The following is a 15,877-nucleotide window of genomic DNA, read 5'->3' as shown; positions in this document are numbered from 1 at the left end:
TGATTTTTCTAGGGTCACATGACTAGGAATTGTCTAAGGCAGGAATTGAACTCGTCTTCCTGATTCCACATCCAGTGCATTGCATCACCATCTACCTTTAAAGATCCAAGAATGACTATGCAGATTTTAAAAAATGGATTTTTGTTTTGTACTCTTTTTTGAGATGCTCAGAAAACAATTTGTACGGTATTATGAGGCTTTTATGCATGCCCAGGTCACCAGGCATGGAGGCATCCATGTGAGAGACAACAGTGATGTGCTTCTGGGAGAGGATAGTTTGTGTTCCTCTTCCAAGTGGGTGGGAGCAGCTTCTTTCTATTTGCTTTGTAGGTAACCAGAAATGCTTGCCTCTTTACATCTATCTGACAGATGAATAGTTTTCTCTCATTCACCACATCATGGACACAATCCACTAAAATGGTTAGAGAGAAAAGCCACCTTCTCCATCCCCCTTTGCATTGTGTTCCTGATGGTGGTGTCTTGAACAAATGGCAAAATTAGGTCCCCTAAGATTCCTTAAAGGTACTAGAAAACCATGGGGGAGGGGTGAAATGTAGCATACCTAGCTTTCTGGCAGGAGGTCCAAAGCAGTCACTGCTACAATTATATGCAGACTGCCTGCTGACCCATTTGTTTTCCTTGGCTTGACAGCTCTGTGGTTTACATTTCAAAATCATCCATTAGAGGTAAAGTAGGCAAGTATAGAGACCCTTTCATTTTTTTGACTATTAGTTTTATGTTATTTCATGACAGAAGGGAAGAAAACTGGATAAATGGGAATGTAGGAAGTCTAGTTGTTTGTTGTGGAGTAAAATGAGAGCAAGAAAGCATCCAAAGCAAAGATTCTAACTTTTTTTGTGGCATAAAACTTTTAATTTAAGTTTTTTTAATTGTTTAACATTTTTGTCAATCAGAATATTTTTGTCAACTAGATGAAGTCCATGGACTCCTTATCGTAATGTTTTTAAATACATAAGATAAAATGTGTAGATTTCAAAGGAATCTATACAAATTTACACAGAGATATAGTTAGTAATATACATATACACAAATTAGTGAATTCCACCTTAAGAACTCAAGGAATACAGCAAAAAATAATATGTTGTAGTGAGAGGCAAAATAAAGTAGTGGACAAAGATCAGTAGACATTGAAGCTAGAGAACCTGGGTTCCGATTTTATACTGGACTTACTTGTTATGTGGAACTGGGCAAGTCATGCTCTCTGCTTCAGTTCCTTTCTTCTAAAATGAGAGGGTTTGGTTAAATGTCCTTTAATCCCCCTTTCAGAATGAAGTGTCATCTCATTTAATCCTCACAACAAACTTCTGAGGCAGGCTCTATTATTATCCCCAATCCAGATATGAGGAAAATGAAGTTCAAAACCTTTAAGTGCTTTGTCCAAGGTCTCATGACTGCCAGAGAGCCTGAGGTAGGATTTGAACTCAAATTATCCTGATTCCAGGTCCTTATATAACACTACCTCATGTGAGATAAGTGGTAGAAATTTTTAAATAGTATCCTACTATAAATCAAAACTGAACATAAACTTAACCTCCATTGGAAAGATGAAGACAACCAAGCTGGTTTGTTGATTTAATTGCTAGTTTTTGGAAGGAGGGTAGAGTGAGAAATGAATGAGTTGGGGGTGAGCAGGGAATTAATCAGTTGATCATTCAATTAATTAATCATAGCATCTGCAGGTGGAATGTAGTACAGAGGGATTAAGTTTTCGGGTCTGGGCTTAACTGTTACCTCTAACTATGTACAAACTAGAAATAAGAATTCAGTGCTCTGCAGGCATAGGTTCTATTTGGTTAATTTTCCATGGCAACTGCATTATTTAGAAATCAGATTTTCATTAGTTTCACCTACTTCTGTTCTCACAACTGGTGATAACTAAGCTTCATACATCTGTGTTTTCTAAAATCATCTCACAGAAGATGGAGGCTAAAGGTTATTAGAAAAACTTAGTGATGAGAAACCTGCATGGCAGAACATTTGGCTTATTGCTCTCTGCCTTGCTAATTTGCTAACAATAAATCTGTGTGCTTTTTCCCATTTCTTCTCTCACACATACCCACCCAATGTTTTTATGAGGCTGGAATCATCATGATCTTTCTAGCTTTAAAGATGAGGAACACCTGGGCTTTCTCTGATAATTCAACATAAAAACCAATAATGACAGAATGCAGGCATAATATGCACACAAATCTAAAATATAACCTAAAAGGTCACAAAAAGGCAAGCAAAGGCCAATGAAGCAATGAGAATGAAAAAGAAAGGGCTCATGGCAGAGAATAAAACACCTATAATTGATCTGTAATGAATACTTCAAATGACACATGATTTTTTTTGTGGGTGAACCAAAATGATGAAGCTATCACTGCTGAACTATATATGGTTTCACAAGGAATAAGGGAAGCAGTATGATAAAATGAAAGGTGTCCTGAATTTGGAATCACAAGACAGGATTTCAAGTCTTAACTTTACTTTATACTAGCCAGGTGACCATGAACTAATTACTTAATCTGTCTGGGCTTCATTTTCCTCATTTGTAAAGTAAAATGAGGAAGGATGGAGTAGATGACTTTTAAGAACTCTTCTAGAGCTACAAAACTTCAAGCACAAGTATTTGCAAGGTAAATGAGAGCCTAAGTTTTATTGTTTTAATTTTTAACCTTAAATAACTTTTTGGGGGGGGGGGTGGTACTGAGTGTGTGAGCCAGGGATTTGATCTCCAGGTCGTCCCAACACTGCAGCCAGTGCTCTTACTCGCAGAGCCACATGGCCACCCCTAAACAATTGGTGTTAAGTAACTTGCTCAAGGTTACACGGCCAGGTGCTAAGTGTCTGAGCCCGGGATTCGATCTCCAGGTGTTCTCAACACTGGAGCCGGTGCTCTTACTCGCTGTGTTACCTGGCCACCCCAACCTTAAATAACTTTCATAGACACCTTGTGTTTTTTATGTCACTATTATTTCCTATTATAGCTTCCCCACCCCTCACCTCCATACTCTAAAACCTGTTCCCCATAGCTAGATTTTAACCTTTCCTTCTAAAAAAGAAAAGCTTAAGCAAAACCGACTAATACAGTTATCATGAATGACAGGGTATTTGACTTTTTGTCCTCGTAGTCCCTTAGCTTCTACTGAGAAGATAGCAGTATATTTCATTATTTCTTCTCTGAGCGGCTAGATTTAAAAATACATTCGTATACTGGAAAAGCCTGCCCAAACCAAAGCAAGACTTGATTATGAAAAAATAAAGACTCACCTGAAACTATCCAACTACTCACATGTCTTTATCAAAAGGAATGATGATCTTCTTGGATCCTGGAGTGCGCTAAAAGGTAAGTAGAAAACTGGAATTGGTTTCATTTTAGATTTTGCACATAATATATTGCTTTGGAACTTGTAAATATAAACAAACAGATACTTGAAATACTGCCTATATTGTATCAAAAAGCAAAGAAAGACCGTTAAAATCAAGAACAAATGAATGATTCTCTTTAGGCTCTACTATAATGGCCAAACAATTCCTGCTGTGCTCACCAGTATTTTCTGAATTATGCATCTGAAAATTACAATAAAAGAACCATTTAAAACAATAGGCCCCTCAAGAGGACAAAGTTATGTGATATTTAAATTCCTGTCTCATCAAATCAGGACAAAATCCATTTTTGGAAAATGGTACCTGAAAAGTGCCAATTAGGGAAATAATCCTTTTTTGTCCCAAAAGTCCAATAGTATTTTGAGATAAAATCATATTCCTAGTTTTTGTAATTATCACTCTGTTTTTAAATGTGACTAAATGTTAAGAAAATATGCTTCAGAGTTCTTTGCACACACACACACACACACACACACATATATATATATATATATATATATAGAGAGAGAGAGAGAGAGAGAGAGAGAGAGAGAGAAATATATAGAAAGAGAGAGAGATTGAGTGAGGGGGGGGGGGGGAGTGTGTATATGAGTGGCGTTGCTCTTAATGGCTATACATGTCTACATGAGTGTTTCTAGATTGTAACATACTAGACATGGATAAGGATATGTAATCTGTAGATACCATCCTTCCTATGGGAAACTCAAGTGAATTAATATTATATACTATTAAAATACATTTTACATATATATTTATAAATAACTATGAGTATTTGAGATATTTTCTCTCATATTCAGATTTTAGTGTATTAGAAATTTAATCTATCTTCCCTTATCAAATCTTGGTTAGAAATAATATGTAGACACTCAGAGAAAACATTTATAACCACCTCCATGAGAAGACTTTGATGCTCACTTGAGAGAGCCACTCAAGGCTATCCTACTGGCAATAACCCAGCAATTTAAAAGGATAACTACCTGGAAAGACTTGGGATCATATTAATTGACTACTATCATATATACCTATATAGATAGAATAGCTGCTGGCTTTCTTTATTTTCACCCCTGAAACAAGCTGAGATGGTCTCACCATATCCCTAATTATAACTTCATAAAAAAGTGCCCATCTGGACCAAAACAGCCCCATAGTACCTGAGATCAGAGATAACCTCCAAATCCTACTTGTTAACTGATAAATCAGTTTATAAATAAATTATAAATAAATAACTAATCCCACATTCTTATCCCCTTCAACCAGTTACTACTCAAAGATCCCAAAGACTAACTTTGGAAGCAGAAGTAACAGAAAACATATTCCTTCCCATCAATCACCATCCAGGAATTCCTAAAGAGGAGGATGCATCACTATTACACATCAGAGATGGAACTCTTCCCATATAAAAAAGAAAGGTGGGAAAGTCAATTTTTAAAGAACTGCCACGTACCATTCCAACTGGACACACATTTAGAGGACTGTAGCCAATTCTAAAGAATATCCTTCAACAACATACATGGACATGTAAGTGTTGTTTATCGTTCTTCCTTTTTTCATGTCCATAGTGTGGACCCTGAGTTTCCACATAAACACTTGTTTGGAGAGGTCTTTTGGTGCAAATGTAGGACATTACAAAAGAAGCCCACATCTGCAATTAGTGACTCTAATTCACCCAGAGTGTTGTGCACTTTCTCCCTGGCATGATGTCCATCTCTCCCTCATATTGTCCTTTCACGGTCTACACTGCATCCAGGTGCAACCAGGCCTCGACCATACTCATGGCACTCCTCTTGGAGGCTTGTCTCCACCTGCAGACTCTGAGGAAAAGAGGTCAAAATGTCCCCTCTGCAGTTGTATTATTAATCCTCTCCCTGAATACAAATTCAGATGTTTATGCCCCTTGGGAAAATAATCCTGATTATGGTTTTTGCACATGTGTATTTCTTTTATTGACTAATTATGTTTCTTTTTGTTCAGTTATTTTTCAGCTGTGTCCTGCTCTTTGTGACCCCATTTAGGGTTTTCTTGGCAAAAATGCTGGAGTGGTTTGTCATTTCTTTCCTTCTTCAGCTTATTTCACAGATGAAAGAACTAATGCAAACAGGGTCAAGTAATTTGCCCAAGGTCAAACAGCTTTTAAGTCTCTGAGACTGGATTTGAACTTCTTGACTCTGGATTGACCACTCTATCTACTCTGCCACCTAGATGCCAACCATGTTTCTGTTTTTATTATTTTATGATTATACAAAATATCTCCAATGATATATGTGGCATCATTGTTTTTATTATTATTTTAAGTAAATGTATGGAAACCTCCCTATATGAAAACAGCAAGGAACCAGACAAAGTGTTAAAAAAAAATAAAGCAATGTGACAGTGACCATGATTCCTACATTTTGGTGTTATGGACTTTGGACAATGCTCAGTATAATTCACTTTTGCATGGTAGTCTATAATTCTTTGTAATACTTAAATGCTTATACTTTTTCAAAGTTCAGAGGAATAAATTCCTGTAAGTCTAGGCTTTTAAGAATGAGAAACTTTATTAGTTATATAGTACTTAGTTTAGTGAATTGTATCCTAAAAAAGATGTTTCTTACTTGCTAAGATATATCATTAGTGGTCCTGATAGGCTGGTAGAATAACATAAAGGTTTCCATGTCAGTGCTTTATTTGGTACATTTCTGCCATTTTTTTTTCCTATTTGTAAAGTTTTCCCTTTGAATATGATTAAAATGGTAAAGCTCTATGACTGGCATTATTAATCAAATCTACAGGTTAAAATCACTTTGTTTTTCTGTGCAAACACTCTCTAGTTGGATGCAGGAATGATGAAGTCCATTTTTCAGGTTAGTATGACCTCTTGGAATTTGTTTCATCATCTATAAAATGGGAATAATAATTCTTATTTCAGTTTTCTCTCTCCATTTTGAGTATCAAAGTAAACATGTTAAAATTTTTTGGAAATTACAAAGCACTGTACAAATCAGGCATTATAATGATGATGTTCATTTTGTGTGGGGGTGGGGGTTTTACTTTATGTCCTTGTCCTTGGCAGATCCACTTCCAATTTCTTCTAAAAATATTTAGTTCACTAAAAGTAACTTGTGTAGCAATAAAGAATTTGAGAGCTGTTTTAAAGGAATTCTGAACTGGGAGCTCAGAGGACTGAGTTCTAATTTAAGCTCAGAAATTAGAAAACCATTCATCTTTGAAGAATCAAGTCACTCAGAGACTGGGTCTCAATTATATGCATAAAATACAGAAGTAGGATTATAGGATGTTTAATATAACTTCTAGCTCAAAAATGCTATGAATTTGAATGCATAATCATAAACTAGATCTGATGACAAAAACAGGTTTAGGGGCAGAAGTAAATGGGAGCTCATGTAATCAGGAGGTATTAGAAAAATTTATTGGAGAGCAAAGACAATATTTGAAAAGTTGTGTGTAGTCAACATTGAAACAGCAAGAGACATCTTGTTCGTGGAGATATTTTTGAAACAATTATCCACATCTTGGTCTAATTATGTTGTATGTGCTATGTCAATCTATATTGTTCTTCCAAATGATGAAAATTTAAATTTTTATTCTTAGATAAGAGACAAAGAAGCACAGAATCTTGAACACAATACATTAAAATTTCCTCTGTGACCCTATATATTGGTTTGGGTTGGATTTTTATTGAACGAGATCTTCAATCTGATACCCAGCTTGTTACCATTGGTGTCTTAGTATGGAAGAGTACCAAGTACTCATTATATAACAGAGTATGTCAGACATCTCTCCTCTGTTATTACTGGTGGAAGAATCTTGCTAGAAATGACCTTCCCTTTCTCAAATATCCCATATTACTTTATTTGGATTTCTCCATATTAGAACACTTTTCATATTCTGAGTTGTATCATACTTTTTGTGTAGTTGTCATAACTTTTCTATCATATTGCAGTCTCTTTGAGGGATGGTGTAATTTTCTCATCATTCTATGCCCACTACTTAGCATGGTTATCATGCACATAATAGGAATAATAGGAATTTAATAAATATTTATTAAATTCAGTTGAAAAGCAAGAACTAGGAAAGCCTCTCTAGTTGTTAGTGTGCTACCCCTTCTCACATTACCTTCAATTCATATTCTTTGTAAGTGTTATGCCCCTCTGCTAAAATGTAGTCCCCTTGAGCACAAAGATGGCTTTTCATTTTGTACCTATAGCCTTAGCATGTAGCATTGGACTTTACTCATGGATGGTATTTAATTAATACTTGTTATACAAATGAATAAATTAACTAGAAACATCTAACAAGTACAAGACAACCACTAACAAGAACCTCTAATGGCATTCATGCAGTTTAATTCAATTTGCATCACAATTCATCTTACTTCATTATAGAGAGGACAAGATGTTTCTAACTTTAGCTGCCCTCCTCTAGGAATTATGGAATCCTATCCTACTCTAGCATTGGCTCATTGCCAACTTAGCACAGAGTCTGACAAATAGGAAGCACTGAACAAATGCATGCTGAATGACCATCTACTATTGGACATTTTGAAATGGCAGTTCCATAAGTATCTCAAATTCAATATATCCAAAGTGGAACTAACTACTCTCTTCCCAAAATTACCCTTTTGCTACCTTCCTTGTCTCGGTTGCCATCCTTCTATACCCATCCAAGGTCTCAGCTTTGGAATTATGTCTCTTACCCATCATACATTCTTGGCAATTCTTGCTTCTTGTCATCTCTCACGTCTCCTTTTTAATTACATAGCCAACACCTCAGTTCACACTCAGTACTTCTCACCTGGATTATCGTAGTAGCTCCTTAAATGATTTCTCTGCATCTAGTTTTTCTCCTCCACAATGCACCCTCCATGTAACTACCAAATGGTATCTCTAAAGCACATTTTTCACCATATTGTTCCCTTACTCAAAAAGTTTCTGGTGTCTCCCTATTGCTTCTAGGTAGAAATAAATACAAACCTATTTGACATTTACGTTCCTTCATAATATGGCTCTAATCTATATTTCACATATCATACATGCCTTCATGTTCTGTACAGTCCTACCAAACAGCCTCCTTGTGTCTCTTCATACATAGTCCATTACTCATCTTACTGTTTTTGTATAGGTTATATCCTATACCTGAAATATGATAAACATTTATTAAGAGCCTAATATGTTCAAGGCACTGTGTTAAGTGCTGAGGACAGAAGAAAGAAAAAGAAAAGACAGTCCTTGATCTTAGGGAGCATAGAATCAAATGGGGAAAGAAAAAAAACTGAAAAGGAAGCTGAAAAGGGAGGATAGATGCTAGATGGTATCCAGACATGGAGCATGATGATGATGGAGCATGATGAAACCAAGAAGAGTGATTGGTGGTAAATGAAGAGATGGCTGGGATTTTGAATTCCCTATAAAGGGAAGCTATGGGAAGACTTTTTGACTTTGCCCTTTAGCCCTCCAAATAGAAGGGTAACTGAGAGACTGAGGGTACTGATGCTAAGTAGCCTCCATGATGCTGAACTTCCTGGTGAAGAGCTTGTCATGTATGTGTGTGTGTGTGTGTGTGTGTGTGTGATGATAATGATGATGATCCTAGAGTCAAAACTAAACAGAGAATCTAGTAACATCTGAAGAAATATACTCTTCCCTGCCCTGTGCCTAGCCTCCTAGAATCTTTGGATTCAGAAGAGCAGAGACTTGGGCTACAGAAGCTCCTTAGGAGCCTATTACAAAAGCACAGAAATGGGAGCTGTCAGAAGATTTATAAAATACTCTATTTTTATCTTCAGCTTCATATTCTGGTTATATGACTGCTCCACCATGGGAGTATCAATATACACACATGTCAGCAAACATGGTCAAGAGATCATTGGTGGAGAAGCAGCTGGACTCAATATATATGCTGCTGCAAATCTCCTGATAGCCACGGGTGCCATTATCTTGATCCTTTGTTTCTAGGAATGCTGTGGTGCTATGAAAGAAACTCATTGCATACTACTGTTCTTCATTGGACTATTTCTGATTGTGATTTTTCAGATTGCTGCAGTTGGGGTAGGCATTGTTTACAAATCCAACATTGAAGAGTCATTTAAAAAGCATTTCTAAGAACAAGTGAAAACTTTGACCCAATATGGTATTCAACATGGAACATTTAAAAACAGCTTGAACCAATTAAAAAAAAATTAAATGTTATGGTTTGATCAATGGAGCTGCTGACTAAGGAAAGAACTTTGACCAGTATTCTTCATCATGTGACTGTAGAAATGATGCTAATACAAATGATATTTGTGTGGTGTATATGGGAAAACAAGTTTACAAGGAGATGTGGGGTGACTATATTATAAATTTTTCTTTAAAGCAATTGGGGTTGAATAACTTGCTCAAGGTTACATGGCCAGTTATTTTGTGTCTTTTAGTCTCAATATCATGAAGACTGAAGGGAACAAAATGGAATAGCATTTTCTACTAGTCTGCTGGCTTGCGATCTATATGCTTATAAGAAGATTATTAAAGTGGTTCCCAGAGAAATTTCTCAAAGGGAAATGAAGGAAGTGACCATTATTTACGAGCTGCTTAAATAATGTTGTATGCAGGAGGTCCAGTATATGGGTCCCTCTTTGTGGGATTTGCTCACATGATAACTTCCTTCCAGCAAGAAAACACAGGCATTGTTTCATCAGATTATATAAGCATGCAAGGCATAGTTCTTGTCCTAAAAGCTCATTCTTGTCCTAAATAGTCATTGGATGGAAGCCTGATTGAGAGATTACTCTGTGGGGGTGGGAGAGAAGGGGAAATTAGGAATTAAGTCTAAAGACTTAAATAAATGTTTATTACTATTAATAGTATCTACAATGTTAACACACAATAACTTGATTTTCTCTAAATAAGTATTGATTACTAAGATGAAAGTTTGTTAATATCTGAGAAAATGTTTCAATTTAATAAAATATGGGGTAACAATATTTTATAGCAAAAGAATATATTTTTATGCAAATCACAGAAGCATAGAATTTCAGAGTTAGAAGCAACCTCAGTTCCCTATTGTTTCACCCTTTATGTTCTACCACGTAGCTGATAAGTAGCAGTCTAGTGCTTTGAAGATCTCAGTTGAGGGGAAAACTAATTCCTCTCATGAAACCCATTTCACTTTTGGATAGCATGAATTGTTAGGAATTTTTTCATTATGTCAAGCTTAAATTGTTTTTGCAAGTTCTATCAACTGCTCCTAGTTATGCTCTCTGTAGTCAAATAAACCTTTGGAATATTCAGAGACTGAGCTGCCAAGTCTCTAGTGTTCTGGGTGCTGGTTGAATATACATACGTACTGATTAAGAAGTAATTACATTTTATTCCATGTAGACTTTGTTAAATATTCCAATTATTTTCCAAGGCCTTTCATTTACCATATACATCTTGGATCAGAATTTATGAAGCAGATTAGGGAAAACAAACAAACAAAAAACACAAAGAGCAAAAAACAAACATTACATTCAAAAGAACTGGATTCACCTCTTCACCTGGTTTCTGATACATATTAGTTGTATAACATAAGGAAAGCAACTTGAGTTTTTTTGTTGTTTATTTCTTTGTTTTTGTTTGTTGGTGAGGAGGGGTTCATATTTGTGATTTCATTAGCATAAGGAATTTACTATGAGGAAACCTTTCTACCAATGTTTATAAGCAAGTGTTCTCCAACTTCTAATCTAACAAACTAAATTAAAGAAATGAAATGACTTACCCAGGGTCACATAACCAGTATGTACTTGAAGCAGGTCTTGAACCCCGATATTCTGGACTCTGAGGTCATCTCTCTACTATACCACCCTGCATTTCTAGTTGTTAGTGCTTTATTTTATGTAGTGTTTTATGAATTGCAAAAAGTTCCGTATATGTTAAATGTGATCTGACCCCTCTAACCCCAGTGTATCTACAACATGGTGAGGTAGTTAGTACATATATTTTATCCCCAATTTATAGACCAGGAAACTATTGTGTAAAGAGGCCAGTGACTTGAGCAAAATCACACACATATAACACACCAAACATCAATATGTTTACACTAAGTTTCATGATATTTCCACTGTATATTTCACTTCTCAAGGATTTGAGATGTCATCAACTTGAGAGTTACCTCTAATTTTCCATATCACATTCCATTCCTACCTGCCAATCCTATGTGACCATCATCCATAGCCTTAGAAAGTCCACTATGAGAGATTCACAAAACATTCTGGAGACCTTCACTATCTCCCCAAATCAGGAAGGTACCAATGGAATACACTGGTCAATTGTTCTCTTTAGCTCTAACGCATGACCAGCCCATCTTCTGTTTCTTTCATGAATTATTTTGATATGACCCCTTCCTTATTCCTGTTCCTTTTTTGGAATCCCTCATTGGTTATATATTGCATCCTACTTGTTACCACCATGTGTCTTTCCATTGCCTCCTGTATGATGCTCATTTTTAAAGACATTTGAAGACAGTTTTGCAGATCTCATGGTTATATTGAGAATGTTCTACTTTTATGGAAAGCTTGCAGTCTGGGTCATAGTAGAAGTAAAAAGTACAAGCTGGAGAGGAATGAAGACACGGCTGACCTGGGCACCCTCCTAAAATCAAGATTCTGGCACTAGCCATCCACTTAAAGGGAGAGGTTGCATGGGCAAAAGTTACTTCCAGCACATGAATTCTGGGGCTACAGTGAACTTCAGGATGAAGAGGTCTCTGGGGTACAGTAAAGGAAGTCTAGAGTATAGCCCATAGTAGAATGAAACATGGCTGACCTGGATACTAGCTTTAAATGGAGTTTGTTGGAGGAACCATCCAATCAAAAGGAATAGAAGGTAAGGTAGAAGGTATTTCTAAGATGGAATGAGGTTCAGAATTTAGAACTTTCTGGGGTATGGTAGAGAAAGTCTGGAGTGTAGTATGGAGATAAAGAAAGGTAGAGGGAGGAATAATAAAAATTATTCTACTGATATTCTCTTTTCTGTTTAATATAAATTCTGTTCTCACTCACTGAAAACTTGATAGTTTCACTGCATACATAGAAAAACTCCTATGTCCATAATAAGAAATGACTGTTAAAACATAGCCATTTTCATTTTTTGGGAGGTTATTTGTTGCTCTCCATGTCTAGTGCATGCCATTTCATTTTGAAGAAAGTATTTTTAATATGGAGCCACAAGTCATCTTTTTAATCTATAAGCATTCTGTCTCTCATTTCTTTCTCCTGAACCATACTTTCTTATATATGTCTTCCTGTTTTATCTCAACTTTTCATTGAAGTTATGAAGTGTCAAAGTATATATTGATTTGATTTGGAAAGTCCTACATGGGGGGTAGAACCAAGATGGTGGAGTGAAAGCAAGGACTAACCTGAGCTCTCCCATAAATTCCTTCAGATGCCTCTAAACAGTGAATCTGAACAAATTTTAGAGCAACAGAATCCCCTAGAAGACAGAGTGTGGCAGATTTACACTCCAGGACAATGTGGAAAGTTGACAGGAAGGGTTTGTTGTGCCAGGTGGGAGGAGCCCAGAGAGCACAGGCTGCACCAACAAAGACCTGAGAATAGTGGGGTGGCAGTGGGCCTAGGTGAACTGAATCACCTGCAGCAGTGGCAATTCCCAAACCTCTCAGTGCAGGACAGGGGTCTGTCAGAGCTTAGAGAGAGACAAGTGTAGGGCCTGTGGCAATGGAAGCACTTAGTCCTGGGGCTATCAACTCACAGAGTAGATGTTTGAAAGTCACCTACTTGAACTTCCAGGAGGCAAGAAGGCAGAGTAAACTGTAAGTGCTGTCATCTCCCCCCCCCTTTTTGACATTGAAAAACCCAGAGAATATTGCCCCAGGAAAAATCCTGGAATAGCAGAGAGAGCAGAAGGGGTACAGCAATCTTTTAGCTTGGGAAGCTAGGGAGATTGATGAGAAAGGTCCCTCTGGTTGAGGCTGAAGGGGACCAGTGCAGGACAAGAGGCCCCTCAGCAGAAACTCATGTCAGTGGAGCAGTAGGAGATCTTGAGCCCCAGGGAGGTGGAGGCAACAAACACAGCACCAGGACTCCAGGTGTGCCTTCGAACAGCCAGGTGAATCAGTAGACACCAGTGCAGACCAGCATCCACCAGCGACTGAGTCCACCTGATTTCTGGCACAGGCTTGGGGAGGTGGAGACCTGAAGAGGCCAGACCACCCCTCCTCCACACCTCACACTGTAAGCTTCACTGTAACCCTTGGGAAACAGAGAAAGACCTTGCCTTGGCACACAACAACCAGCTCCAGCTCAGGACCAGGTGAGCTACAGCATTATGTAGCTTCTAACTGACATAACCAGAGGTCACAGCTTACAAAGCCAGTAACCAGGTCCCTAGCTCCCAGCATAAGAAGTGGGGTCAGAGCCTCCCATGCCCCAGAAGCAGAAATCCACTTTAAAAGCCAGGAAATAGGCAATCACAATGGTCAAAAAGCAAACTGGAAAAGCAAAAGCAAAGAATCCTACTATGGAGACAGGGAAGATCAAAATACATATTCAAAAGAGGTCAGCATTGGCTCTAAACCACATCTCAAACCACAAGAGTGAATATGAACTGGTCTCAGGAAAAACAGCATTCTAAGAGAGACATAAAAAGGTAAGCAGGAAAAAAAAAACTACTTGTTATTCAAAAAGAGCAAACTGTTTACATCCCTATATGTGAGGATGATACTTGTTAATCTTGAGAACTGTATATTTAGTATGACATTTAAAAGGGATACATATAGATAGAGGGTGTGGGTATAAATTAACTGATGTGATAATAAAAAAAGTTAAAAGGGAGAAATAAAAGTATAAACAGGGGAGGAAATAAGATGTAGGGAAAGGTACAAATAGTGATCACAGATAGTGTGAATGTAAATGGGATGATCTCTCCCACAAAACAGAGGCAGATAGCAGAATGGATTAAAAATCATAATCCTGGTGTGGCTAGGTGACACAGTTAATAGAGCACCAGCCCTGGAGTTAGAAGGACCCAAGTTCAAATCCAGCCTCAGATGTTTGACACACTTACTAGCCATGTGACTTTGGGCAAGTTGCTCAACCCCAACTGCCCTCCAAAAAAAGCAAAAAACAAAACAAAAACCACAATCTTACAATATCTTGTTTATAAGAAACACATTTGTAACAGGGGGATACACACAGGGTAAAGGTAAAAGGTTGGAGTAGAATATATTATGCTTTAGCTGAAGTAAAAAAGCAGGGTTAGCAATCCTAATCTCAGACAAACCAAAAGCAAAAATAAATCTGACCAAAAGAGATAAGGAAGGAAACTATATAGTGCTAAAAAGCACCATATACAATGAAGTAATATCATTACTAAACATATATGCAACAAGTGGTATAGCATTCAAATTCTTAGAGAAGTTAAGGGAGTTAGAGGAAGAAATAGATAGCAAAACTATATTAGTGAGGAAACTTAACCTCTCCCTCTCTGAACTTGATACATTTAACATCAAAGTAAACAAGAAAGAACTCAACAAGGTGAATAGAATTTTAGAAAAGAAAGATATGATAGACCTCTGGAGAAAACTGAATGGGGATAAAAAGGAAAATACCTTTTTTGCAGGGGTATATGGTACATACAAAAATAGACCTTGTAATGAGGTATAAAAACCCCATAATCCAGTGTAGAAAGGAAGAAATATTAAATACATCAATTTGAGATCATGATGCAATAAAAATTATATGTAATAAAGGGCTATGCAAAGACAGACTATAAATACTTTTGTACATGTGGGTCCTTTTCCTATTTTTATGATCTCTTTGAGATACAGCCCTAGAAGTGGTATTCCTGGGTCAAAGGGTATACACATTTTTACAGCCTTTGAGCACAGTTCTGAATTGCTCTGCAGAATTGTTGTATTATCTCACATTTCCACCAAGGATGAATTAATGTTTCAACATTCCCACATCCTCACCAACATTTATTGTTTTTCTATTCTGTCATGTTACCCAGTATGATAGGTGTGATGTGGTACCTCAGATTGCTTTCATATGACTATATATAGCTTTAATTTCTTCCTGTGAAAACTGCCTGTTCATATCCTTTGACCATTTATTAACTGGGGAATTACTTATATTCTTTTTTTTTAATAATCTAAGATTTATTTATTGTTCTTTTTTTATAGTCACTTATGACATGAATTCAAAGGGGATTGGTCCCAACAGCTCAGGTTCCTTTCCATTGTTCTCACAGAGCATGCTTCTCTGAGTGGAGCAGGCTGGAGTTTCAGCTGAACCCAAATGCCTTTTTCTTTGGCTTCCTTCTTCTGATCATTTTCCTTTACCTCCTTCAAGAAGCTATCTCTACTCTTGGAATGCATAATATGCTCAACACTCACATTAATTCTCTTGGCTAGAATCATGCCCTTAACCTGTTTGTTTACAACAATGCCTACAGCATGCTGAATAACATTATAGAGCCATCCAGTCTTGCCATGGTAACAGTTGTGG

At 37.0% G+C, this 15,877-nt stretch overlaps 1 pseudogene; it reads left to right on the top strand.

Moving 5' to 3' along the window:
• Positions 1–9,046: 9,046 nt before the first annotated feature.
• Positions 9,047–9,816, top strand: LOC138154865 (tetraspanin-8 pseudogene; annotated as a pseudogene).
• The last annotated feature ends 6,061 nt before the right edge of the window (positions 9,817–15,877 follow it).

The sequence above is a fragment of the Petaurus breviceps genome, unplaced genomic scaffold (genome assembly GCF_028583685.1).
Source record: "Petaurus breviceps papuanus isolate PSGF00001 unplaced genomic scaffold, PetGlider_PUasm1.0 91133, whole genome shotgun sequence".
In the NCBI taxonomy this organism is placed as follows: Eukaryota; Metazoa; Chordata; class Mammalia; order Diprotodontia; family Petauridae; genus Petaurus; species Petaurus breviceps.
The sequence above is the reverse complement of the archived record's forward strand: the minus strand, read 5'-3'. Positions and strand labels throughout refer to the sequence as shown.